Consider the following 26914-nt stretch of genomic DNA (forward strand, 5'->3'; position numbering starts at 1 on the left):
GGAAAAACAGGGGCAAAAGAACTGGCAACAAAATGGACGGGTCGTTGTTTAGCGTTTGCTGTGTTTCCTGACTCTGACCAACGCCTATAAGCCCTTCCTCATGCGTATGCACTTATATATATATATAACCGTATCCTTAGATTCACTAGCATTTAAAGGGAGGGATGGAGAATAAAGTTATGGCCTATCATACAAATGTCAGTATAAACCGTGATAGCACAGCTAATAGGAGCCTACATATGTGGGGCATGAAGCAAAGGTCGTTGTGCTTCTGTTGTAATACACATGCACAAACATACACTAAAAAAGCCGCAGAGCCATCAAGAGGTAATACAGAATTTTCCAGTCAAGAGCCAAAAAGAGCCTACTAGGGAGGTGGGGGGGTGGGAAGGGGTCTGGGAGGAGCAGAAATGGGAAACCGACAGAGAAAAGGGAAGCCATGGCAGAAAACAGTGGGGTGTAAACAGAAGATACAGCTCCGCTTTTCTAATCCCAAAATTAACCACCCGTCCCTGCCCATATAGATCCACACAGAGAGCATCCTACCTTCAGCCTCCCCTACCCAGCATTAGTGCAGATGGATTTCTCTATCTTGGCTTTGCAGCAATCTAATGACTTGCAGATCAAAACCCCTGACGGAAGATATCACCTGCCCACCCCCTCCCTTTTTTGGCCTAAAGAATGTGGTTTTTATAGATAATGATGTCTATTTAAAAAATTAGAGACCTCATAAGGGATACTATTCAAAAAATAGCAGCTCCCCGTATCTCTTCTGTCTTCTTTTGCACGCACCACAATTTTCCAATTCCCTCCCATTTTTCCTAACCCTTTCCCCACCCATCAAGAATGGTACTAATGAATTAAATTGCAATGACACGGGTATGTTTTAAAAAATAAACCCCACAAATTAATCAGGAGAGCCAATCTCAACATCCCAATCACTAAAATCCGCTGGAATTCATTCTTTTCCTTATATAAGCAGAAGCACGCCAACATATTTAGTACAAACGCAGTGCAAAATGAGGCCAACGTAGAGCCATGAAGAACGGTGATATCATCAGATATCGGTTCAGTCAAGAAACCATCATCACTGGGGATTATGAAATAAAATGCTAAGGCCTAAAATCTTAAATTCATTTGTTTATTGTCATGCCATTTTCGCAACCTTTCCTTCTTTTCTTTTCTTTTTAAGGAAAACATTGTAAAATATAATATACTTTCCTCTCTTAAAGTATTTTTCACCAGTAAAGCCCTTAATGATCCAGACAGAAAATCTTCATCAATCTGACACTCGTCTATATTTCATTTAATCTATTAATTCAGCCCTGGTTAGTCCCACTACCGAGGATGTAAAAACACTATTATTTTCCTCATCTCACAACGCAAGATGCTTTTTACAAAGGAGTGTCGAGAGCTTGGGAGAAAATTTCATTAAATCCCATACTAATGGTGCATAAAAAGCACGTATGGATAAAAAGGTAGCAAAATAAGATGGTAACCATCAACGCTTGCAATTTTTTAAAAAAATATTTACTTCTCACTGGCCTTTAAGTAAACTTGCAGAATGTAACAATATCTACCATATTAACAAAATAAGGACCATGAAAATCTCATATTTTATATCGTTCACGATCATTGCTTTATAGTGAGCAAAGAGCTCACCTTGGTCCTTTCTTTTCTCTTTCCCATCCGATAATAACCTTCTCCCTTTCTCTCTCAATCCCTGACCTCACTAGATAGTCAGGAGTTCACCCCCGCAAAAAAAAAAGTCCCAAAAATATATCATGGCAGAAGTGCCAATGTACGGTCATGAAGATTATTTGCATTGGAAAAAATATTTCTCTTACAAGGTTGGAGCATTTGACGCCTGAAAAATTCTCAGGTCAGCTTTGAGATGAAAAATAGGAAGCAATTCACACAAATTATCTGTTCCTAAGAAAATAACCATATTTTTCGTGAAATTTGAAACAGGCCAAAGAAGAAATGAAAAAAAAAAAGCTGGCAATGAAAATTCTGGGATTTTTAAAATAAATTTAATAATTTTACAATTATTTTTAGGCTCACTGATTTTTATTTCAAGGGCTTCTTATAACCTGTCCTTTATTTATTTTAATCTAATAATTTGTGGGTGGGGGAAAGAATAACATGCTTGCAAAATGGTTATTTTTTTTGCGAAGAAAGTGTAAATAATTTTGTTGGTTTCTTTTTCCCATTACACAAAAAATAATTAAAATAAAACGTAAAAGTAAACAAAAGATCAGGTCACTTGTACAGCACTACAGCCTGATGATTTAGAAAAGGGAATTACATCACCGTCCTTTCATGGGGTAAAATTACAAAACAGCTATAGATTTGTATTTAGAGGGGGGAAAGGTAGAGAACAAAGAAAAGAAAGGAAAAAAAGACATTAACACTATTTATTTGTGGCATGATATTACAAAACTGTCAGCAACATTTAAGGTCGCTCTTTGCCTGATTGTTCACAGTTGCTTATATAGTGGAAGTTTTCAGACAAGGATGATACTAAATCATTAATATAAACAAATGGAAGCCAGGGAAGAAAGATTCTTGTAATAGAGCCAAAGTAGTATGGAAAGGGAGGGGGGAATGAAACCTTTGCATCTCCGAACTATTTTTTATTGTGTAATTATTTAAAAATTGTCAGGGTGAGATTTAAAGGAATTTAAGGATTATCGAAAATCCTGGCTTCTTCACACATTACTTTTAGCAGTGTCTTTTTCCAATTTTTTTTTAAGTTTCATCCAAATAAAGCCGGTCAGTCAAAGGAATCTAAATAAATGTATTTATTAGGGTTTCTCCTCTGCATTTGTTAACGAAGTATTTGGTTTCGGTGTGTAGTTTAAATCCTTTTTTTTTTTTTTTTTTACTTTTTAGACGCGGGGGCGAAAAAATCCAATTTAAGGAAGGAGCCAACTTTAGAAAAAAGAAAACCTTATCGACATATGTCCCCGAAGGAGTCGGGATTTCGGAGTTTCTTTCCGTTCGTTGCAATTTCTCCAGTCCCGCTTGTGTTTCATTCCCAGCTTTCGCAGGTGAGAACTTCTAGCCTCCGTACATCCGAACTAGAGTTCCCAGGAGGCGCCCCGAAAAGACTGTGTCCGTGAAGGCGAAGGGGGTGGGCGTCGTATTCCAGCCTGGGTTTTACATTTCCCTGCTTCTTCGGTCCCCCCCAAAAAAAGTCTTACCTTGGAGTTGAGGAGAGCTATAGGTACCGGAATCAACTCTTGGGTTTGGCTCCTCTCGGGGTTGTAAGAATCCAGGGTGGCTCTATGGGAGCGGCATGAGGGAAGGCGAAGGTGCTGCCCGACGCGAGTCCCGCGAACGACTTGGGAGAGCAGAGGCAGGGCTGGCGAGAAAAGGCGCGCCAGGAAAAAAAAAAGATCGGCGCGCCTCTCCCTCGGCGGGATGAGTCGCGCGCGAGAAGAGCTGCGTAAAGCAGAGCTTTCTGCCCGAGACTGTCAGAGAAGCCCAGGAATTTCACGCACTCCGGAGCCGATCCCTCCCCTTCTCCAGCGCGCAGACCCCAGCATTTAAAGAGACAGCCGAGACGGTGGGTAAATCCGAGCGCTACTCCTCCCACCCGGAGCTGTTTTGCAAACAGCTGAGAAGATGTAATCTGGGGACATCCTCAAACCCAGGATGACTAAGAGGCAGGTGCTCGGGAGCCCGGCTTTCTCATGCTTGCAAACTCATCCTGGGGAAGCGAGATAACATACACCGCCCCCTTCTCCTGGGAAAGCGCCATACAATTGGGGAGAAAGATAAAAGCTAACTGGAGGCTCCAAAATGAAGCCGAAGTCTATTGAACGCGGGCTAAATAGTATTGGCGATAATACGCCAAGTGATAGCCTCGCTGTATGGTTTGTCTTTGCCTTTTCGTGGTTTTTACCCCGAGGCAATTCTGTAGGAAGTTAATTTTTTGGGAGGGGAAATCGCTACACTCTCGTTCTTTTTAGCTCTCCTTTAAGACGCCTCTTTTCTCACAGTTGGGCTAGAGGCTACGTTTTTAATATGCATATATATATATATATATATATATATATATATATATATATATATATATATATATATATATATATATATATATATATATATATATATATATATATATATATATATATATATATATATATGTATTAAATAGATATATGTTGGTGTTCGATTCGGTTCTACAAGTCTGTTCTTTAACAGCGCCAACTACACTCCCAATTGGCTGAATTTATATTTCAGTAAATAAAGGAGAAAAGGGGGAAAGCAGCATCAGCGTTGGTTACTCAAGCTGGGAAACGCTTGAGGACGCTTAAAGTTCACTCTTTATAAACCAGGCCTGTCTTTCTGGTGGCAGAAAAGACCCACCTTTTTGAACCCTGTAGAAAATGAAAAAAGTGCTTACTTACATATATATGCTTTGTGTATAACTCTAATAGTCATTTTTATATATGCATGTGTGTATATGTAAAATATCAAATCAAATTATTGCTATAGCATCTATCTTTTTTCTATGTGTGTACTTCTGATGAAATTATGTTCCTTGTTCATCCTTTATTAGCTCATTACTATATATGCCATCAGGTTGAACCGAATCTCTGGAGTCTCAAGTATGAAAAAGAAAAGTTTTTTTCTCCCATTAATAAAGCAACATACAGTACAGATTTTTTTACTTCCAAGAATGGGAAGAGAAGAACTGTATTTTCACTTCCTGTTCCAAAATACTTGTAATAATAGCAGTAGCATTAAAATATATTATTACTAGTAATAAACCATATTGGTATCACTATTAAACACATTATATATTTATATATAAGTTATATGTTTACATATATATATATAGTTTGCATATATATATATATGTGTGTGTGTGTGTGTGTGTGTGTGTGTGTGTGTGTTTGTGTTACATATTTCCCTGGCTTAGCTGATAAAGGAGGAGAACTGGTGGTGTAGTGGCTAGCAAGTCTGCCTAATATGTAACACATCCCAGGTTCAAATCCCAGTAAGGGTATGGCTAGCTGATGAGAGCTAAACAGCTTGAAATGGATCCATACTAGTCTCCCTTTATTTATTTATCAGCACAAATACAACATTATATATATATATATATATATATATATATATATATATATATATATGTATGTATGTATGTATGTATGTATGTATGTATGTATGTATGTATGTATGTATGTATGTATGTGTGTGTATATATATATATATATATATATATATATATATATATATATATATATATATATATATATATATATATATATATATATATATATATATATATATATATATATATACACACACACACACACACACACATACCCACACTAGGGCTAGGCTATTCTAATACTTAAATAACTTTATAATATATGTTCATTTAAAAATATCCACTTTTCTGTTTGAAAGATGATCCCAACAAGATAACTGCACACATTACCAGAAAAAAATTAACTGAATTACAACTTTTAACAAATTATCTAAAATGGCAGTGAACAATAAAATTAAACCTACCAGAAAAATGGTTGTGTTGCTTGTTCTCCGAGCCAAAAACCACCCCAAAAAATTCATGTTAACTAAGAGAATCATACGAACTTTTAACTTCTGGAAGTAAGCCTGGCTTACACACAGGGTAAGCCCTATGGTATTTTGCTTGGCTTGAATCTAGAATGTTATATGAATCCAAATATTTTACTTGTAGATCATTATTGATGGACATAAGCCAGAAGTCATCGACTTTGTCTACATGTTTCTCTACTTAGCCTTGGAAAACAACTATAAAGCAAGACTAAGAAAATAGACAGATCTAAGATTAAGAACATGGTTAAATCCATTTATAAGATGTTGATTTTTTATTATTTTAAATGAAAATTAGCATGTACAGTGCTATTCCGGTCATTTCTAAAATGGGTGGGGCAAAGGTTTCTTTTCTTTGCAGTGTACTGTCTATCCTTCACATCACAACATACCGGTAGATTTTGAAAGTCATGGTGGTTTCAAGATATTTGTCAATTGCTTCAAAAATCCTTGTCTATGGATCACTTTTAAAATAGATGGAACTAATCCTGTAGTATTTTAGATGCCACTACCTGAATTTGTACCAGAAATATATGTTTTAGTTTTCATTTTCCTACATTTGTAGTTTAAATGGTTTTTCATATTCAGATGCCAATGAAGGTAATGAAGACTTTTAAAGAAATCATAAAGAATTTCCTTTCACATAATGATTAGAAACCAAAGGATCCTACCTTCTTTTTAAGCTAAGGTAGGGAAGTACTATTGACTTACAGCTCCTATAGCTCAAACCAATAAGGCCAAATATGAAAGATATTGCAAGCTTTATGTTAACAATACCAGAACAGTATATTTTATTGTGATTGGAAATCCCTTGTGAGCTTTTTTGGGGGGGGGGGTGAAAAAAATGCTTATAATTTATAGTTTTGATGATTTAACAGGCTAGATTATAGAAAGAAGACAGTCATGATGTAATTTGAGACAGGTTAAGATATAATTTTACTTACATATTGGAAGCAAATTCTTTATACTTTTGTAACTTTCGTTATAGCTTTCTCTTTTTGCTATTTCTTTTTTCTTATTTGTACTTTTCTTCTTTGTACTTTTTATCTTATTTTTTATTTCTCTCTTTCCTTTTCTTTGCTCTGTTTTGGTTTTTATTTATTCTTATTTCTGTTTAAACGTTCAATAAAAATTATATTTAAAAAATATCTGAAGGGGCATAGCCTCCTTCCCCAAATCGCTAAAGGGTCTTCATTCAATGAGGAAAGAAACTACATGCTTCTGAAGTTCTTATCCAGATCAACAGCAGTGTAGCAGGGAGACAAGAGAGAAATATATTCTTAGGCCTCAGTAGAAGTCCATTTCTTTGCTTTGAGAGAGCTACAAGGCAGGGGATATGGATAAAACTGACATGACTATCACCGTGGTATGGAATTTATTCAAATGTATAATGCTACAAAAGGAAAACATTTTTCTCAGGGTCAAACAAGGAATAAGGACTGGAAAATATTCATCCGTCTATGAAATCCTTTAATGTTATTACCGCTGTTGCAAAGAAATATTAGAAATTTATCATTTTCTACTCACTCATAAGAATGTACTGTATTTTTATAGATGTACCCTTATGAGTTAGATTTGCAGAAGATGTCGCCTTGCTGATTTTGACAGACCTCAAGAAAAGTAAGGAGGGTTCAGCCTAGTTAGTACTTGATTGGGAATCACAAGAACATTCCAGGGCTTTGAGCTAGATTGAGAATTTTAAAAACACATACTAGACAATGGCAATGGAAAACCAATTCTGTATTGTTGCCAAGAAAATAAAAAGGGCCAAAGAGCTGAATTTCATTAAATTGATATTTTGCCTTAAGAACCAATCCTGGGTGGGGGAAATCTCTACTAAAATTTTACAATATTTGAGAGAGAGAGAGAGAGAGAGGAGAGAGAGAGAGAGAGAGAGAGAGAGAGAGAGAGAGAGAGAGAGAGAGAGAGAGAGAGAGACAAACTTAATCTCTAGATGACATCAGAAAAAATTAATAGGCCTTAGACAAAAAAGTGAATGTTCCCCCAAAATCTACATTTGATTTTATTTATATCATGTACTTTAAATTCAATTATTTGTGTACGAATGCTGTGATATTTAAAATTTGGGTTCATTTTAATACAAATATTAGAATCAATTCATAAAATCCAATTTGATTCAAACTGAACTGGATTAAACCTGAAAACCAAATATCAATTGAATGAGAATCAATCCAGATCACAAAGATATCTCTAGATTTGTGTGAAAAGTATCTGAATATCTCCAAGTCAGTCTAGATGCATTTATTCATAGATTTATATAGTTTTTTATGTTGTTGTAAACAGCCCAGAGTCACTTAGGTAAGGTGGACAGTGTATAAATTTAATAAATAAATGTTCTGATTTAACACACTGACCAGAAGCAAATCACTCTCAATCAATTTGAAGCACTGTTTTCACAGAAATAAGGATTATTCTCCATTCATTTAATAATTTCCTCTCCTGTCACATTAAAGATTATAGACAGGCAGCAAATTTGGAGGAAGTGAACTGGAGGTTTTCAGGGGTCATGTGGAGACCTCAAGACTCCATTATAAACCATTAGGTCTTTCCTCAGCAGACTTTGACTGGATTTAATTAAACATGTACATAAGAATCCTGGAACCTCTGATGTAATTTTATTGTAGAAAACCTAAAAAGCTATTTAAAAACCTTAGTACCAGTACTAGTGCATAGCAAATGCTAGTAAAATAAAAGTTCAAAATTTTTTGTCACTTCCTCCTACCCAAGTATGCAATGGACTGGACAGTTTTTGCTTTTAGTTGGAACTGCCATACTTTGGTGTGTCTCTTGTTTTGGTAACAACCAGATTTAATATCAAGTTGTTTTCCTCTGACAACGTGACAATGATTCATACACAATTCTGATCAAAATGCACATTTATTAGGAATTACTGGAATCTTTGAATTAAAAGGTGATTGAATTTAAAGTCATTGTTCATAGAATGCATGTCATTGATTTAAAGATCTCTTGTTTATCTTGCTCACACATGCATATACTGTACATTTTCATTTAGATTTATTTTCCAAACTAATAAAACACAAATACAGAATTTAAAATACAGAAACCAATAAAGCACAAATTTGATATGCAAAATGTAGGGGAAAAACAAACCCAAAGCAATATCAAGTAAAGGGTATCATTCAGCATCTGTAAGCCATAGCTATTGCAAGAATCTTGGCAACCTTTATCATCATCTAAATTAGGCCTTGCAGAAGGAAGATTGTAATTCCTTGATCAGAAAAAGAACTAAATTGGGTTTATGAATGTCAGATGCTATAAGTGGTACAATGGGCAGTGTAGCAATACATGGATTACTGATTCTAGCATAGCATTTGACATTCACAGAGATGGTAACCCATGTATTGCTATCCTACATATTGAGTCCATGGTGTTTTGCCTATAGATATCTACATGCATAAACTGGTGGTCTGATATTTGAGGCCTGGCATCATCCATACCCCTTTCTTTTCATAAAAAAATGTAGCTCGGAAGCAGTTCCCCTAGAGAAGAGGCTTCTGGACCTAAACTATTGAAATATTTGTTTTCAGCAACAACTCTGTTGCTCCTTCCCTTTCATTCTTGAATTGCTACTTGCTTTAAAACAACTGGAGACTGAACCTCTAATGACCCTTACAAATAAGTACTAAAAACAAACACAAAACAGGCTCACCGCTGACTTGTCTGCATGTATGAATAGGCTAGACTGGGAAACTGAAAAATATACCCGATGAAGACCATGGCAAGCCATATCTGCATTTTTGCCAAGAAAAAAATGAAGACATATACTGGAAGGTACCAGTAATTAAACTCAAATTAAAGGAGATACTACACTCTATGCACACAGATCTTGTGGAGAACATCAACCCCAATATGCCTACTGACCTCTGCCTTAATGCCCACCATATGACCTTTCTCACAAATTAACTGATATGCTACAAAATCTTTTTCATTATGTTTATTTGACATTCACAAATGTCTTTGGGTCTCACGTAACTGTGCAAGGTATGTTGCATTTACTGATACATCCATCCATACATCCATCCATACATACATACATGCATGCATGCATGCATGCTTGGATGGATGAGTAGGTGGGTAAGAAATATGTCCTGGTAAATTTATATTTTTTTCACTAGCTATAAGCCCCACCGCAGTTACTCTGAGACTATAGATAAGATCTTTTCCCCACAATATGTTACCAAAATTTTAAATATGCCCATCAGTCAAAAACTTTGTCTCCCTCTGTGTGAATGAATAACTCCATGGTGAGGATTTTCAATCACATGGTGAGTATCTATGGTAGGAAGCGCTGTTCTGCACTTAGATGGATAAAAGCAAGGACTGAGAATGTAACTCTATAATGCACCTTGCCTCCTCTTAATGTATAGAAATTACATGCTTTCAGAGTGATTGTCAAATATAATGCAGCTTTCACTCCTGCATTTCTTACATTCCCACCCCATTCCCAGGCCCATTCTGCTCTTATTTTCTTCCTTATCTTTTCTTCCAACTGCTGATTTTACATTCCATTTATATGTCTTCTGTTTTGATCCTTAATAAAGAATAAAAAAGTGAATATGGAGTAGGGATAGTTATTCAAGTGTTTGCAATCCCTCTAGACATACAAACTATAAATGTCTTCATGTGCCTACTACTTAGAAAAAATTGTCACAAAATAAGTTTCACAGCCAAACAGTCATACATTTTTGTGCAAGTCATCAAATGAGAATTACTCTGGTAATTGTACCTATAGGTGCAAACAAGCCATTAGATATACCTTCCTTTGCAGATTTGTAGAATGTGTATTGACTCATGCTTTGATCAAACTGAAGTTATTGTTCTCACTTGAGAAAAAGAGCTAAATAAAACACTGGTACTGTACTTATGGCCCACAATCAAATATTGACTGTAACGTGATGATGAATTGTCTGTCTCTTACCAGCAGACCATATATTTTTCAGCAATCTGTGTACACTGCTTAGATCGTCACTGACAAGCATTTACCATGTAGATAAATGGAAACACATCTTCCACTCCCACTTTTTTAAAATCTTAAAACAGAGTTAAGACTCTTCCCTTTTGTTTACAGCATCAAGATTTCTTACCCTATTCAATGAATAAAAATGACTATATAAACAGAAAAATATTGATCTTTCTGCCCATTGTTGATGGGCCACTGCCTCTGAGTTGTGTATCAACTGCTGAAGACCACCAAATAATATTTCAGTTCTACATATTTTGAGGGACGGCACTTCTGAAAGTCATGAAATAATTTCATTGGTGAGTCATCCATTTCTTCCTACAAGAGGTGATAAAGGCTGATATTTTCAAAGTGAAAAAAGATTATTAAATACAGACCCAGCCTATGATCAGGAATCAAGTATTATAAAAACCGTCTGAACCATAAAACCCATATAGACCCATAATAGTTTATTATTATTGTTATGTTTAGATTCCAGCCAAGTGTCAAAATAAGCATTTTTCTTTTATTTATTTTTTAACAACAGGGTAGATCTTTTAACCAGAAGATCACAAATTGAGTTCAGTAATGTTAGATACTGTTTCAAATTATTCTGTGGGCTTGTTACCTAATTTTGGGAGAAATTTATATTTTCTTACGTATCCTTAGCTTTGTAACAAATTCAATCGGTTTCTGAGCTATAATCAGATCATCCACACATAGAAAGAGTACAATGGATACTTATACCCTGCAAATTTTGTGACTGAATTATAACAGTTTTTTCTATAAGAAAGAAAACAGCACTGTAGTAATATGACTAGGTATTTAAATGAAGAACTAATGTTATGTGGAATACTTTTAACGATTTTTTTCAAGGTGGAAAATACCAGTTTTTTCCATACTTTCCAAGACACTGGCTGAAACTTGTTCCTTTTCTTTGACCTCTTTTAGATACTTTCCCCTTTTTATGCGGAGTAAATTGAATATACTCAATAGTATTTGTCTTATGAAACTGCCATTTAGAAAAATCAGCAACAGTGACAAAAGGTAGTGTTGCTCTCACTCGGTGGTAGTGTAAATTGTATCACCACTTTGTTGTGAGGCACTCAGGCAATGCTCTATGTCAGGGGTGTCCAAACTTGGGAACTTTAAGACTTGTGGAGTTCAACTCCCAGAATTCCCCAGCCAGCATGCTGGCTGGGGAATTCTGGGACTTGAAGTCCACAAGTCTTAAAGTTCCCAAGTTTGGACACCCCTGCTCTATGTCATCCTGCACATTGTTGCATGGATTGTTTAAGCACGAGGAAATGCTACAAGAAAACATTCCCATAATGCCACCCCCTTCTGATCTTGTTTCTGTATGCACATCAAAATGAATGTGCATGGACATATCAGTTAAACTGGTCTGACTGAACTTTAAGAGTGTCACGTTGTTCTTAGCATGCCATGTATCAAGAAACCAAATAGGAAGCCTCAATTGTGCTGCATTTGGAAACCAGTAAAGTACTCTGGTTCATAACACAACAGCTGTTGCCCATTCATCAGTAAAGAAATGGAAGGTGTTGAAACCATATAGCACCAATGCACTACGGTAAACTCTTCTATTTTTAACAGATAAAAGGCTCTGGAAATAGGGAATAAAGTGTATTGCATTTTCTGTGGTCATGTTTTCAACCTGTTTCAGAAAATATTTTTTTGTCATATTCAGAAATCATAGAATCTGACAGGACTGAGCTTGCACTAAAAAGCTTCTTATGTTGTGGCATGTTTCTTTGTTTTCACCAAAAGAAATGCCATAAATCAGTGTGTGGTGACATCTCTAAGAAGCATAAGGCCAAATAAACTAAAATATAATCCAAATAAAGCAGAAAGGCTCTTTGCTTGGAAGACCACAGATGAGTTTGGACAGTCCTTCTTTTGAACAGCAATATTGTTTAGAATACTATGTACATATTCTTGCATTATTTATTAAGAAGAGGTGACCTTGGTGGTTATAATTACCTTTAACAATCTATTTGATTTATAAGTTGTAACCATACCTAAGAAATCAAGCTTGGCCTTAATATCATATGCCTACTGGTTTCATCCAAGCTAGAATATTACAGAGCGTTCTGCCTTCTTCAAAATTCAGCCACTTATGAGATGCAGGAACTGCAGTGTTGCACAAGTAGAGTTCATTTTTCATATATTTCAAGGCTCATTTAAAAGACTAAAGCCATCTTTATGGCAGGATACAAAGGGTCCTCAGACTCATTTTTATAGCCATTAGAACATCGCAAGATCTCAGGCACCACAATTCTTTACAGTGATGCAACTACAGTACTACCTTGGTACTTAATTGCTTTGAAACTCATTGGATTTGGTACTCAATGCATTTTGATGTGAAAATTTTGTCTGGGTACTCATTGTTTATTTGGTACTCAACACACTAGAACTTGTTGGTGTTGGCAGCCTTGTGACTCACTATATTATTCCTTATGGGAAAAATTGTTTGAAACTCATTATTTTTGGTACTTGGACATCTCATAGAGGGGAGATAATATCTTATTAATTCCCCGCCATATTGCCTCCAGAAAATCAAAGATGTAAAAATAGAAAAAGATGGAATTATGATTTCATTTGATGTCAGAGCACTCATCACATCCCTAATCCATAGATCCAGACTAATGGATCTATGGCAACAGTATTACCCAAGACATGAAACCTAGCCAAATGAACTAAGATCAAAATATTCAAAATCCTGGATATAAATTATCTCTGCCTCATTACTTACTTTCAGTTTGGTAGAAAGATATACCAACAAATCATATAAATATCCATTAAATCACCATTCTCAGGAATCATAGCAGAGACCATAATGCAGATTCTAGAAAGTATTGCAGGGCCACACATATTACCAAAAGTATGGGTCTGATATTTAACAACCCTTCACCATAATAAAAAATGGAACTAGAAAAGACACATGAAACAATAAAAATCTTCAAAGATTTTGTTTACTTCTTCACAAAAGAAGAAGTAAACAACAGGCTACCCTTCTCGATATCCTCATCAACAGACGAAACAATGGCAAATTAGAAATGTAAATCAATGTTAATGCTCAAACCATTACAGCACAACCAACACAATCTATAAAAAGAATAGCAGTAACATATGTCAAAAACATCTCAGAACAATCAACAGACTATTACAACCACACAGCATCGTCACAGTACAAAAACTAAACCCTCCCAAGAAGAAAATAGAGGAGTCATCTACAATATACAGTGGAAGGACTATAACAGACATTATGTAAGACAGACAAGCAGAAAACTAACACTGTATCCATGAACACCAACTAGCAGAAGACACAGTGAAAACTCCTTAATCTCACAACAAACAGAAAAACCCAGCCACAGTTTCAAGTGGAAAACTGAGAGCATCCTAAACCAAGGTAAATCCAGAAATGACAAAGAAATTGTGGAAACTAGGCATTCAGACAAATCAGCCATTAGTAGTAACATAGAAATCAACCATATTTATACACCATTCAAAAGAGACTACCACAAGCTACAAAAGCAAAAAGGACCAGGATACATACCCTCCACAGCCAACACCCTGATAAGCAGAGATGAACAATAGCCAAGCAATTCAGTAGAAAACAATAGTACTAAGGGAACTACAAAGGGAAAACCACAGCCCCATTAACACTGAGAAGGCAAGCAAATGTACCTAAATAGAGAGCAACCCCACACTCACTAGCCCTGATTATGTTACCTAGATGGAAAACGAAATGTCTGCAAGCAAACAACTGAGCTAGGGAGCACCAACATATATTCTTTTCTATTAGATACATATATAGCATATATCATTAGTATCAGTGATCAGAAACATCATGATGCAATTTTTCTCTGTCTAAAAGTAGGTTTATGCATAAGGTTGATTGAGTCACCTTTGACTTATGTTTAATACCATCTGCTCTACTTTAGAGCTATCTTCAAAAGTTCTTTAAAAGACAACAAAGGTGTTATATGGATAGAATGACTGGGTCTGCACAGCTTGGAAAGTATGTCCTGAAGCTCCTCTTTTTCTCTGCTGCTTTTAAATGACTCCATATGCTTACATTGATGGAGCTGTGTAGGTAAAAAGCAGAAGTGTATAACCCAGCTGAGAGATATAAAAGAGAGTGGGAAGAGGGGGATTTTTCCCCACTATTTATGAGAGCTAACTGAAAAGTTAGTTTTCTCTTTAAGCTGTAGAATTTGAAATTGAGTAGCTAAAAAAGTCAATGGAAAAATAGCCACTAGCTAAGCATACTTAATAATAATAATAAATAATAAATTTGAATTTATTAGCCGCTCCCTTTCCAGGCAGGACTCGGGGCGGTGTACAATGGGCATATAGAACATAGAAACATGTGTACAAACACATAAACATACAAAAATACAGAGACAAACATGCACGGGGGAGGTAACCAATTACAACATTTAGACAGTTAAAATCCCCATTAAAATACCCCAATTGTAAAAGACCCAATGTACAATTAAAATTTAAAATTTAAAAAGACAGTCAGGAGGAGTGAGAAAAATTACGGTTGAGCCAGGCCAGATAATTGAAAGAGGTGGGTCTTCAGCTGTACACGGAAGGAGCGGAGATCGGAAGTAATCCTGATGTCACGGGGGAGGTCATTCCACAGGGCTGGGCCCATCACAGAGAAGGCTCTGCTCCTGGGTGTCGCCCCCCGACACTGTTTGGCGGACGGCACCCGGAGAAGTCCCTCTCTGTGTGAGCGAATTGGTCGTAGGGATGTGTGGGGCAGGATGCGATCCTGCATGTAACTAGGCCCTGTGCCATGAAGCGCTTTAAAGATCATAATCAAAACCTTGAAACGCACTCGGTAGACCACAGGAAGCCAGTGCAGCTCGCGCAGGAGAGGTGTTACAGGGGAGTATCTAGTCCTCCCCATAATCACCCGCGCGGCCGCGTTCTGGACCAACTGCAGTCTCCGAGTGCATCTCAAGGGAAGCCCCATGTAGAGAGCATTGCAGTAGTCCAGGCGAGACGTCACTAGCGCATGGGTGACTGTGCGTAGGGCATCCCGGTCCAATAAGGGGCGCAATTGGCGCATCAGGCGGACCTGATGGAACGCCCCCCTTGCCACGGCTGTTACATGGTCATCCATGGACAGCCGGGCATCTAGGAGGACGCCCAAATTGCGCACCTGTTCCATGGGGGCTAGTTGCACGCCCCCAATGGCCAGAGATGGAAGCACCTGGTTGAACCGGGAGGCCGGAAGCCACAGCCACTCCGTCTTGGAAGGGTTGAGTTTTAGTCGGTTGCCATCCATCCAGACCCGTACGGCCTCCAAACACCGGGACATCATTTCTTAAAGCTACATCAGCTGAAGAAGACAAAACTAAGGCTAGAGCAAAGCCAGGAAGATGCCAGTAGCAGTTACAGTAATAGACGTAGGATAGCCTTCTAATGATAGGTTCCTTGATAGATTTGTTGTGGAAACCAAAGGCCTGGTTGAGGATTCGAAATGGTAAATGATACAGCCACTGAGGTCTATAATAGTTGGGACACTTACCAAAGCTGCACTTTGCAGCTTACCAAAGGAACATAGGGTAGTGACACACTGAAGAAAACTTGCAGTGAAGAGTAATTGCCTACTGCTTAATATGTTCCGCGCATTACATCATCTCTGCAGAATGATAGAAATTTAAAGAAGAAAACTAGTGAGTATCTGTGGTGTCTTCCTTGGAAAAGATGGTGTAGAGCAATAGACCCAGCAGAAGATCCTTGGAACAGAGCTCACACATGGTCCTGTAAATAGTGTAGTCTTTATTGTCATTGTACAAAATAAATACAAAGTAAATCCACTTAGCCTCACCAGCATAATGGATCATGGAGGATCTCCCTTGTTAAACAAAACAGGAAGGATAATACCAAATTCTTAGATTACTTAGAAGGTGACTTGGGAAGGAATCACATTAGACTCCTATAACAAAATTGCCAATAGACCATTTGATTTGTGGTACGAGTCACCAACTTCTTATCATCTTAAATCACGTCAATAATGCTAGATCTTGGAAGCTGCCATCTACATTTGATCACTGGTTAAGATGGAAATATAGGTATTTGTATGTACTCCTCGTTGCACATCTGTTTTGTATTTATTCAAAGAAACACAAAATTTTGAAAATCTTAGCTAGAGATAATTTCTTTGCTCTCAAAGTCTTATTTTGCTTTGGACAGATTTATTATAAAAATTGAAAGACCATCACAAAGGGTAGACTATAACAAAAAATACCAGAAAATCACTAATTTAACCTAGTCAAAGTCTTCACAATCTGGAATATTACAACTGCCAGAATTTCCAGCCAGCAGCTGATAGTTCTGGTAATTTCAACACATTGGGGTTTTGCCATATTGAGGAAAGAGTGTACAGAGAGAATAAATAGATTTACTTTTTTTCCAGATATCAATGATGGCATACCCTTCATTCCACTCCTCCAATGTTCCTCTAATCAGTAAAGTAGATTAGATTGAAAGCTATTGACATATCCAAAGTATGAGCTCTGGCAGTGCAGCATTGCAGATTAACTGCACACAGACCAGGAGTCAAACGCTACTGGTTCGGGCTGGTTTGCCTGAACCAGTAGTAAAAAATTCTTTAAAAAGTTCTGACTATCAGCCTTTTGACAATCACCTGTGCCATGTGATTGTTGAAACTTTTAAAAAAAAATTTACCGGTAGTTTAAAAATGCTAAAAAAAAAGTTTAAAAAAAGTTCTGATGATCGTACGGCACAGCTGATTGTCGCACAGTTGATCGTCGTAATTTTTTTTTTACTTTTTAAAGCATTTTTAAACTACTGCCTGAACCCGTAATTAAAAAATGCTTTAAAAAAGTAAAAAAAAGTGACAATGATCAGCTGTGTGACAATCAGCTGTGCCGCACGATTTATATTCTCTAAAAAACAGGAAATCCTGTTTTCTAGTGAATCTAAATCGTGTGGCACAGTTGTTCCCCCCCTCGCTGTTCTACTTAACTTTGCAGATTTAGAAAAGACTTTTTAGCGCATGTGGTGCGCCTGCACGCACAAAGCGAACCAGTAGCAGACTTCAGAGCATTTCACCCCTGCCACAAACAGGAGTTCGATTTTGACCGGACTCGGGTTGACTCAGTCTTCCATCCTTCTGAGGTCATTAAATGAGCATCCAGATTGTTGGGGGCAATAAACTGACTCTATAAACTGCTTAGAGAGTGCTGTAAAAACGCTGTGAAGTGATATATAAGTCTAAGTGATATTGCTATTCATCTAGTAAAATGTTGCAGCAAAGACTGAAGACAGAAGATATATGCTGTGAGCTACCCAGAATCAATTTAGAGTCAGGAGTCATCTCAGAAAATAAAATAATAAAACAAATAAATAAAATAATAAAATAAGCTACACAGCTTTGGGGGAAACTGTGCTTTTAACAATGAGACAGAACATTTTGTCTGTCCAGATTCTTTCTCATTACATCCCTTACTGATTACTTCTTCATTATGTCCCTTACTGATTACTTCTTGATCCTCAACGGTGGACAAGGGATTTCATTTTGAGCTTCTGCCATCCTGTAAAGTAGAAACAGTTACAAAATCAGCTATTTTCTATTAGAAAGTCTTCTTTTTAACTAATTTTGCCGTCAGCCACAATGATTTAACTCGCTGCTTTGAATAGGATTTCTGCTTTAATGAACCAATTCATGACATATTATCCCGGAAAAGTCTTCTCCCACCTTCTGAATCTCTCTTGTCACTGACCAAGCTATTTCTTTTGCTAAATAGATATATTTGAAATAAAATGAGTAAGTTGTTAGATCATGACTTGAAGACATAATGTATAATCTTAACTTGAAGACATAATGTCTTGAAGATCTCTGATGGTAACTTTCCCAGAAGTATTACCATCATGTTCACAATCTTTTTTTTTCCTGTTCTGAAAAGTATAAAACTGCTTTTTCTTCCAGACTAGTTTTTAAATGAAAACTTTGGATTCTAAAATTTGATTCCCACATTACTTTCACATTCTACGTCCACATTCACATTCATGTATAGAAAATATTTCTTAAAGGCAAATAAATACCTCATAACTGTTCCCAGAAAACAGCCTCTAGAAGAAAGGTTGAGAGATCATATAACAAAGCAATTCTCATGACTTGCCAGAGTAAGTGAGCAAAATGTTAGCTCAAGACTGGGAATGGCCCAACTTCAGTTCAATCTACCCAACATGCCACCCTGAATCCTTTTATTAATACTAATTTTTATTGAAATGTTCAGATACAAGGATAAAAAAACTAATACAATTTTAGAAGAATATAAACATTTTAAAATGAAAAGTGCTAAGAAAAACTGTGTGTGTACATATGTACACACACGCACAAAAACATTCCCCTCACCCCAGACAATTGCAAATTTCATTTTACAAAAAACTTCAACTTTGATATTTCAATAAAATATCCCTTCTTCCCCATCTCCTATTTTACCAATAGACAAATTATACATACATACATACATACTATAAACAATATCTTTAAAGTCTCAAAGTTAACAAGTTTATTAAGAACTACCAGAAGAAACATATATATTTTAACCCTGATTAAATAAATCCACTTTAAATTCCTTCCATTTTTTTAAAAAAGCCTGATATTTAATCCCTTCAAATAATGTCCACCAAGTTGATTTCTTATTATTTTCTCTTTCTCTCCTCCCAGAAACTGTTTCAATAGTTTAACATGTCTCTTTTGTAAATCGAAGATAAGGAAGCTGTTCAAGTTACTCTTCTGATTTATTATTTGTATGTCCCTGTAGTAGAATGTGTGATTGATCTTGGGAAATGAAAAGAAGAGATGCTGCCTTGTGTGGAAAGTTATCACCCAGCCCTCTCCCAGAAAAATAAAATATCCTAGGAAATATTGAAAAGGCAGAATATTTCTCTGGATGTGAAAAGGAAGAAACATGTTTTAAAAGACAGAATAGCTGCGTGCAGCTTCCTGCCCATCTCCCTTTGTCAATGAGCCATTAGAGCCTGAGTTAGTTCACTTTACATAATCAAGAGTTCTCCTCTCCAACTCCAGAGTGATGGGATTAAGGCATGGTAGTATTGGCCCTTTACCCAACTCACCACATGGCATTTGAGAACTCAACCAAACCTGGATTCAAAACGCATCCTAGAGAGTTGCCCCTGCATGGCCCCATGGGAGTCTGACAACTAATTAGAAGACAAGATCAAGATCAAAGGCCAGAGAGGCCATAAACCAAGGACTCAGCATCTCAGTCCTTCCTTCTCTTCTTCTCCACCAACATTGAAGCATGTGATCACCTTTTCTGTTCAGGACTCAAGCCATGTGGTCCTGTCCACCATTAAAACCATCTTTCCAAGCAGCCTCCATGTCTCCAGTGTCTTTTTCCCCACTTTGAGCCGAACCCAGAAGGACATTTCTTTCAACACTAGGAAATAATCAGGCAAGAGAGGCAGGAGTTCTCAGTGCCTTAACAGTCAGAGAAAAAAACTTAGGAAGAATATTTTTCTATGGCAGGATTTTTATTTTACATTTAGTTTCAACATTTTCATGTAAATTTTTGAAAAAATTTAAACAATTCACATAAAATATTCCTTCAATTCCTAGTGGCCCCTTAATCCATTCATAACTTTTCATAATCAACATTCTTGTCACCCTTTTGCTATATTTTCAAAAATTAGTGTTCTTCTTTTAAAGGATAGAAGAAAATGCACAGTGCAGTGAAACTTATCCTTCTGAAGATTCTTAACATCCCAAAAGCCAGAATTCTCTTAGATGGTTAAGACGTAAAGCTTGCAAGCCCAGTGTCTTTTTGAAGGTGTAGCTTAGGTAAGATGACTTTTCTCTGGCTTCCAGTACTCTAAACCTGCCAGATACCCCCATTTTACAATCTCCTCACAGGGGCCCTCTGTATGGAGAATGTGCGGCAGAGGTGGTATTCTGCCAGTTTGCCCCGGTTTGGGCGAACCGGTACTGGTGGTGGCTGGAGGCTTCCCCCACCTGCCAGATGTCATCACGGATGTTCTGTGTATGCGCAGAAGTGCTACATGCGTGGTCCCGGTTCTGAACCCGTAGCGAAGGTAAGAGGATTTCATGCTTGACTTGTGGGTAATCCTGGCTCTCTGTTTGGTCTGGAGGGATTTAAAGGAGCTGATCCATATATTGATTCTTCTTTCTGGCTTAGCCACAGGGTCCACTCACCAGGGAGCCGTCTTAAGTCTACCATTGCTTCCCCAGAAGTCAGAAGCTATCTTGAATTCTTAAGAGAAATATTAGTAATAGTAATAGCAGTGGTATTTTAAAATCCAATCCGATAAGATTAATAGAATTTCCTTGTCTGTGGCCACCAAGAAGGTTCATGTCATGCAGAGGACATACATCTTTATTTGCACTGGGACAATAACAACATAAAGAGTTACAAGAATTGGATGGGGAAGGGGTCATTCCAAGGAAAGCTGTTGATCTAAAGCAGATTTAGGCAAGCAAAAGGAGGGTCTTAACTTCAGGGTGATGATCTCAATCTAAATCCTGATACTCAATCATACTCCTGGTTTGGGGGGGGAAATAGACTCACCCTAGATCTGGTTTAAATTACTCCCTGTCATATAAAAAAAAAAGGATAGAAAATGAAAAAAATAATATTCTGGGAAGGTTATTAGATCAGAGCATTCTAATCAGGCAATATGATTATGTATGTATACATTTGTTTGTGTGTGTGTGTGTGTAAACATACATTTACACACACATCTACAGGGAAGAAAGAGAAAGAGAGAAAGAAACAATGCTATGATTATTTAAATTTTGGATTTCACTTTTTTAATAGGTTTCTTTTTGCATTTGTTTCAAACTATTTTCTGTTCTCATCACCTTTGTATTAAATGGATTTTTAATGAAGCTGTTCTAGGAAAAGGACACTCCTGAAAACTAGTCAAGTAATGAAATAAATAAAAATAGCAGAAATTTTATGTTCAACGCATAGACTGGGTATACATTAACTTTTTAATTATTTCATCAGTTTAGTTTCCAATTCACAAGTAGTATGTCATTTGATTGATGATCAGGTGTTATGGGAGTTGAAGTACCAACATGGATAGCAGTTTAAGTGGGGATGATTTATTCTAATCCCATCATGATCATCCATTTATTTCATCACTCACTGAGTCCTTGATAAAAGATAGGTGCTGCAATGGCTTTGCAAAAAAGGAAAGTAAGTTGTTCAGTATAGTATTATCTGTTACACATGATCTCTGATAATAACATCCAAGTTAAGGAAAAGAGACATCCAGATTTTCCCCTTCCCTTCTTGGCCTTTCCTTCCCCTTCCTTTCCTTTCCAAATTAGTATTTTTAGCATCTTCTTCTAAGAAGTTAATAGAACTCTGTAAATTTAGAAGTGCAATTCCAAATTATGATCAGATCATCTCAGTTGTGGTACCTGAAACTGATCCTATCTGAATAGTGACCTTATTCCAATTCAGAGAGCAAACGCATTACATTAATAAAGAATATCAAAAACCGAGAAAGAACAATCAAAGCAGAGGCTGGAAAGAATTCACTTTACCATCATTTCCAAAGATTAGTTCTAAGCCTCTCTCCCATAAACTTCATTTTTTAACTCCTGCAGGAGGTCCAGTTCAGAAATTATTCTGGTTGACTAGCAAGCGATATCTCTTTATCCTGATTTGCAAATCCATTTCCACCCCCTCCTATGGCAGTCAACTGTATTTGTTTAATAGCTAAATGCACAAACAAAAAATAGCATAAAAAGATGGTGCTATTTTATAGTGCAATTTTTTTTTGCTATGGCAGGCATGCTGATCAATATGTGTGTGTTTATGTTCTAGACAACACCTGGAAGGAAATCCACTGGACAGCCTTGATCAAAATAATGTGCATATATGTAGCTCTGTAAAATCAACCACAACTGAAATATAAGCATAAAGGCAAGGACATAAAGGTACAGGCAAGGATACTGAAGCAAGATTCATTTTTACTGGCAATTAAGCACAGTATTTCAGGAGTGCTATTGTGGAACAGCTTGCCTCCAGAAGTTGTGAATTCCTCAACACTGGAAGTCTTTAAGAGGATGTTGGATAGCCATTTGCCTGAAACGGTGTAGGGTTTCCTGCCTGGGCAGGGGGTTGGACTAGAAGGCCTCCAAGGTCCCTTCCAACTCTACTATTGTATTGTATTGTATTGATTATGTGTCCATAGATGTTTCATATTAGACTACCAGTAGCTTGGCATGATAGCTTAGAAAGGACAATAACCAGTGGTGGGTTCCTATTGGTTCAGACTGGTTTGGCCAAATCAGTAGTGGTTTGTGGGCCTGGGTTGCTGGAACCAGCAGTGACCAAGGCCTGCCATGCCACAAACCGGTTCTCCGGGTGGTGCCATAGGTGCCACCATCTTGTTTTTCGCGTCTGCACATTTTCGCTTCTGCTATTGTGCATTTTATGCACAATTTTTATTGCACTGTGCATGCACGTGTGCACAAAGTGTGTGCACGGCACACGCAAGAGCAAAACCGCAATAGTACCTGCTGGAACCCACCCCTGACAATAGCGCATGCTTGCAAATACCCAAGCTTAAAGTGCAAGCTTCATCAAATGAGAATATCACTTTAACTTTAAGGTTTAACTTTAAACAAGCAGGTGAGATTGGGGTCTTTATTGAAGCACCTTCTATAAAAGAGTCTCAGAGAATAAAAGTTCTATTTAAGACTCAGATAGTGCCAGGTGAAACAGACAGTCCACTCAAATGATTTAACGTAATTCTGATTCTTGAAAAACACAGTACAATCTCAGGAATAGCCAGGTGGCATGCTTTTCATATTTTCTTATTCTTCCAAAGTAGGAACCACTTTTCTTGTCAATATAAGAGCAAAGTTAGAAGTCCAATGATAATTGATTATTGAGAGAGGGTTTTTTTTAATAGTGCAAAATTTATAGATGTAAACATAACAAGATACTCATTTTATGAAATAATAATAATAATAATCCAGCTAAACTGGGCAATCCAATCCATTTTGAATTATGCTATATGGAAAAGCAATAGTTGTCTACACGAGGAGGAATTCAGCAGTAAAATTAATAGATGAGTGAAGGATACTATTAGAAATACTCAAAAAGAAAAAAAGTAGGACATTTCATAGGATACTTAACTTAAACTAGTATATCATACCATATCTTACCAAATATCTTAAAGTTTTTGTGTTGCAAAATAAATGTTTTAGGTTTAGTTCTGCTTTACTATTTTTAGGGTCCTTGGCCCAATACCTTGACAGATTAAATCAGCGATGGCTAACCTTTTTTGGCTTGCGTGCCATAAGGGGGGGGGATGCAGGGGGGTCGTGTGCGGACATGCCACACCCATAATGCAATGTGCGACACCCCCCCAGTGCACATGGGAAGCCTCCTGAAGGTCCCTGAAGCCTCCAGAGGGCTTAAACCGACCCTATGAGCAAACAGGAAGTCCATTCCCGAACTTCTGGTTTGCCCATAGGGCTGGGTTTTTTGCGCTCCAGAGACTTCAGGGAAGCTCCTGAAGCCTCCGGAGGGCCTCCGGGGGTAGGGGAGGCTCTTTTCACCCTCCCCAGGTTCCTATAAAGCCTCAGGAGCCTGGGGAGGGCAAAAAATGGCTTTAAAAAAGGCTGAACTCAGTTGGCCAGCGCGCGCATGCATGCTGGCCAGCTAACAGGGCAACGCCTCACGTGCCCTGACAAATGGCTCCGCGTGTTACCTGTGGCACGCATGCCATAGGTTCGCCATCCCGGGATTAAATCCTCTTTCCATTATGTTCAGTGTCTTCTGTTTCATATTCCCCTACTTGCTAAGACCAATACATTAACACACTATGAAATATGCTAGCCAGAAACTAATTTACCAGCTTTAACTCTAAGATGTTACATGAATACAACCTATAGAGTTAATGGCTATTTAAACCTTGTGTTTGTTAAATGAAATTTGTTGTGATATTTCCATTTCCTCAAGCTCAGCTCTTGGGCTCTTAGGATGTTAGTAACTGTTTATGTGTTTTAATCTTATTCCATACTTGGCTTATTGTATGTTTGTAGAGTCTCCAGATTCGAGTAGCATATACAGTGGAGTAAACAGCTAAATAAATGTCTGTGTGATATGGTATGCCCCTCTATAGGTATCATTTTTTAATTTTTTTGAGGTTCGGGTCTAAGGGTCCAGAGATTAGCTAGATAAATAATACTAATGATGGCTTCAAAGCATGTTCAACATTCATAACAATAACTGGACAAGCAGCCACTTAACAGACTTCTTGCATTCAAACTACTGTATCTGGGCAGACATGTTTTTGGCATTCATACATTAAATGGACAGCACAATGAACGAAGGGTTGATTGTGAGTTTTTCTTGGAACTCTCCATTTTTTGGTATCAGTTTTGGCTGCATAAAGCTTCTTTACAGTTTCATATTTTAATCATGAAAGTCACAATCAGAAGAACGGTTACAGCACTTCTAACCTTGATCGTATCCTGGAAAAACATTTTACATTGTTCCATCTTTTGGGGATGATTCGATTGTGGACAGGGTTTTGGAAATCAGGCTTGCAAAGATAAATATTTGGAAAGAAATGTTTGATTGGCAAACCAATCCTTCCAGGAATACATTTGCAGACATATAAGTGCTATGCTTTAACAGAACATCCATATAAATAGAGTGAAATAGGGACAATGTTGATGAAACACAACCCCCTTCCTCAATCAACCCGAGCATTCCAGGCCAAATACAAATCATGCTTCAGGGCATCATATAAATTACTATTATAAATTCACATGGTACACTAGGGAGTGCCTCACTTTGTGTGATTGGTCGCTGTTTCAAGAGCAGTTTAAATTCTCAACCTGCTGCATGTAAGCAGTGCCCCAGGCCTTCTATTACTGATGTATTGTTACAAAGCGCCACAATAAAACATGAGCTAAAACAATTTAGTTGAAATGAAGATTAATATGGAACATGTGTTCCCCTGCTTTCACTCAGATGGAACAGTCCAATAAATACAAGCTTCACAAGACTCAGGACATAGGGCTTCAAGAGCAATCTGATTGGCTGATGGCTACTATTGCTGAGGGCTAGCAATGTGTTTCTGCAACATCTCCAAAGCACTGATGGAAAAAGTTACTGCCATATTTTTAAAACAATCACTTAGGGAACAGCGGTTTGCTAAATTATGGAAAATGTTTCCATTTGCATAGATATGAATGCAGAGATCATTTTATTTGAAGGGTTTATTTTTGCAGTCTTTGATTTTAGTGGCATCAGTGGAAGAAGCAACATTTTCTCATATTTTTAATCTGTAATGGTCTGTTAATTCAGACTTTACCTGTCTGCACATGGTCATTTTACAATGTATTCCCTTCCTTATCCCTACAGGTAAGTATCTTTTGGAAAAATCCATTTGTTCCTTTTGATAGAGAAATTAAACATTTTCTAATGGATTTAATATATTGACTTTTTAAAAATAATTAATTCAAAGTTTCCTCCATGATATTTTACATCTAATAATATCCATGAATAATTAGATAGATGAAGTTATTTATGTGGAATATTTTAAACATACTTTATGTTTTATATTTATAAAATATAAAATACTTTATATTTTAAACTATATACCAGTACTTACAGTATCACAATCATAGATCTGTTATGGATTTTAGATAAATATTACTGTCAAAGAAACCAAAGGCTGCCTACGTTAGAATCCATATTCATGTCACTTCCAATCTTTATGAAATTATGGAATTATTTTTATATTTATGCAAGTTCATCTTCATTGCCTTTAGTATCCTTATTTTAATTGTCCTCAGTGTCACTTAAGTTTATTTAATCAATATTTGCTTTGTAGTATAATTATCTTGTGCTACAGTATATCCATACTCTTCTTCCCATTATTTTAATACTCTTTAAGATCAGTATAGCATTTATATTGTAAAACCCTTCAACTTTCTAGTTAATTGCTTAGAGCAGACATGCTTCTTTCTCCACCACCATCACCAATATCACAATGGTAATTATTTCCTCTTCCTTCGTTCTAGCTTGCCTCAGTGTCACTGACACATTCCAATAAATACATGTCATTTAACTGAAAGATTGGATCCATGCAGGCAACTGAGGTAGTTCTTCTTATGGACAATGCTGTTATTGTGTCATCAATTCAGAAGCAGATTCATTACTGTATCTATAAAATCATATGAGCTGCCATAGCCTATAGAATTAAAGGACAATGTGAATTAATGTCTTTGAAATCAGTAAAGATAAAAAA

At 36.9% G+C, this 26914-nt stretch overlaps 1 protein-coding gene and 1 long non-coding RNA gene across 3 annotated transcripts in view; one reads left to right on the forward strand and one right to left on the reverse strand.

The window, feature by feature from the left end:
- NRXN3 (neurexin 3) overlaps window positions 1-16025 on the reverse strand; it is a 1287124-nt gene extending 1271099 nt beyond the window's left edge. For both annotated transcript variants that reach the window (XM_081936219.1, XM_081936218.1), the window contains exons 1-2: window positions 15925-16025; window positions 14505-14855 (exon numbers count right to left, since the gene is read on the reverse strand). The gene's annotated coding sequence lies outside the window, so the exon portion shown is untranslated. The remainder of the gene's footprint in view (window positions 1-14504; window positions 14856-15924) is intronic.
- Window positions 16026-20528: 4503 nt separating this feature from the next.
- On the forward strand, window positions 20529-24775 carry LOC309383542. The gene is made up of 3 exons (XR_014173868.1): window positions 20529-20701; window positions 22465-22577; window positions 24696-24775. It is a non-coding gene; the product is annotated as an uncharacterized lncRNA (long non-coding RNA).
- The last annotated feature ends 2139 nt before the right edge of the window (window positions 24776-26914 follow it).

Source organism: Natrix helvetica, assembly GCF_964273705.1.
Source record: "Natrix helvetica genome assembly, chromosome: 1".
In the NCBI taxonomy this organism is placed as follows: Eukaryota; Metazoa; Chordata; class Lepidosauria; order Squamata; family Natricidae; genus Natrix; species Natrix helvetica.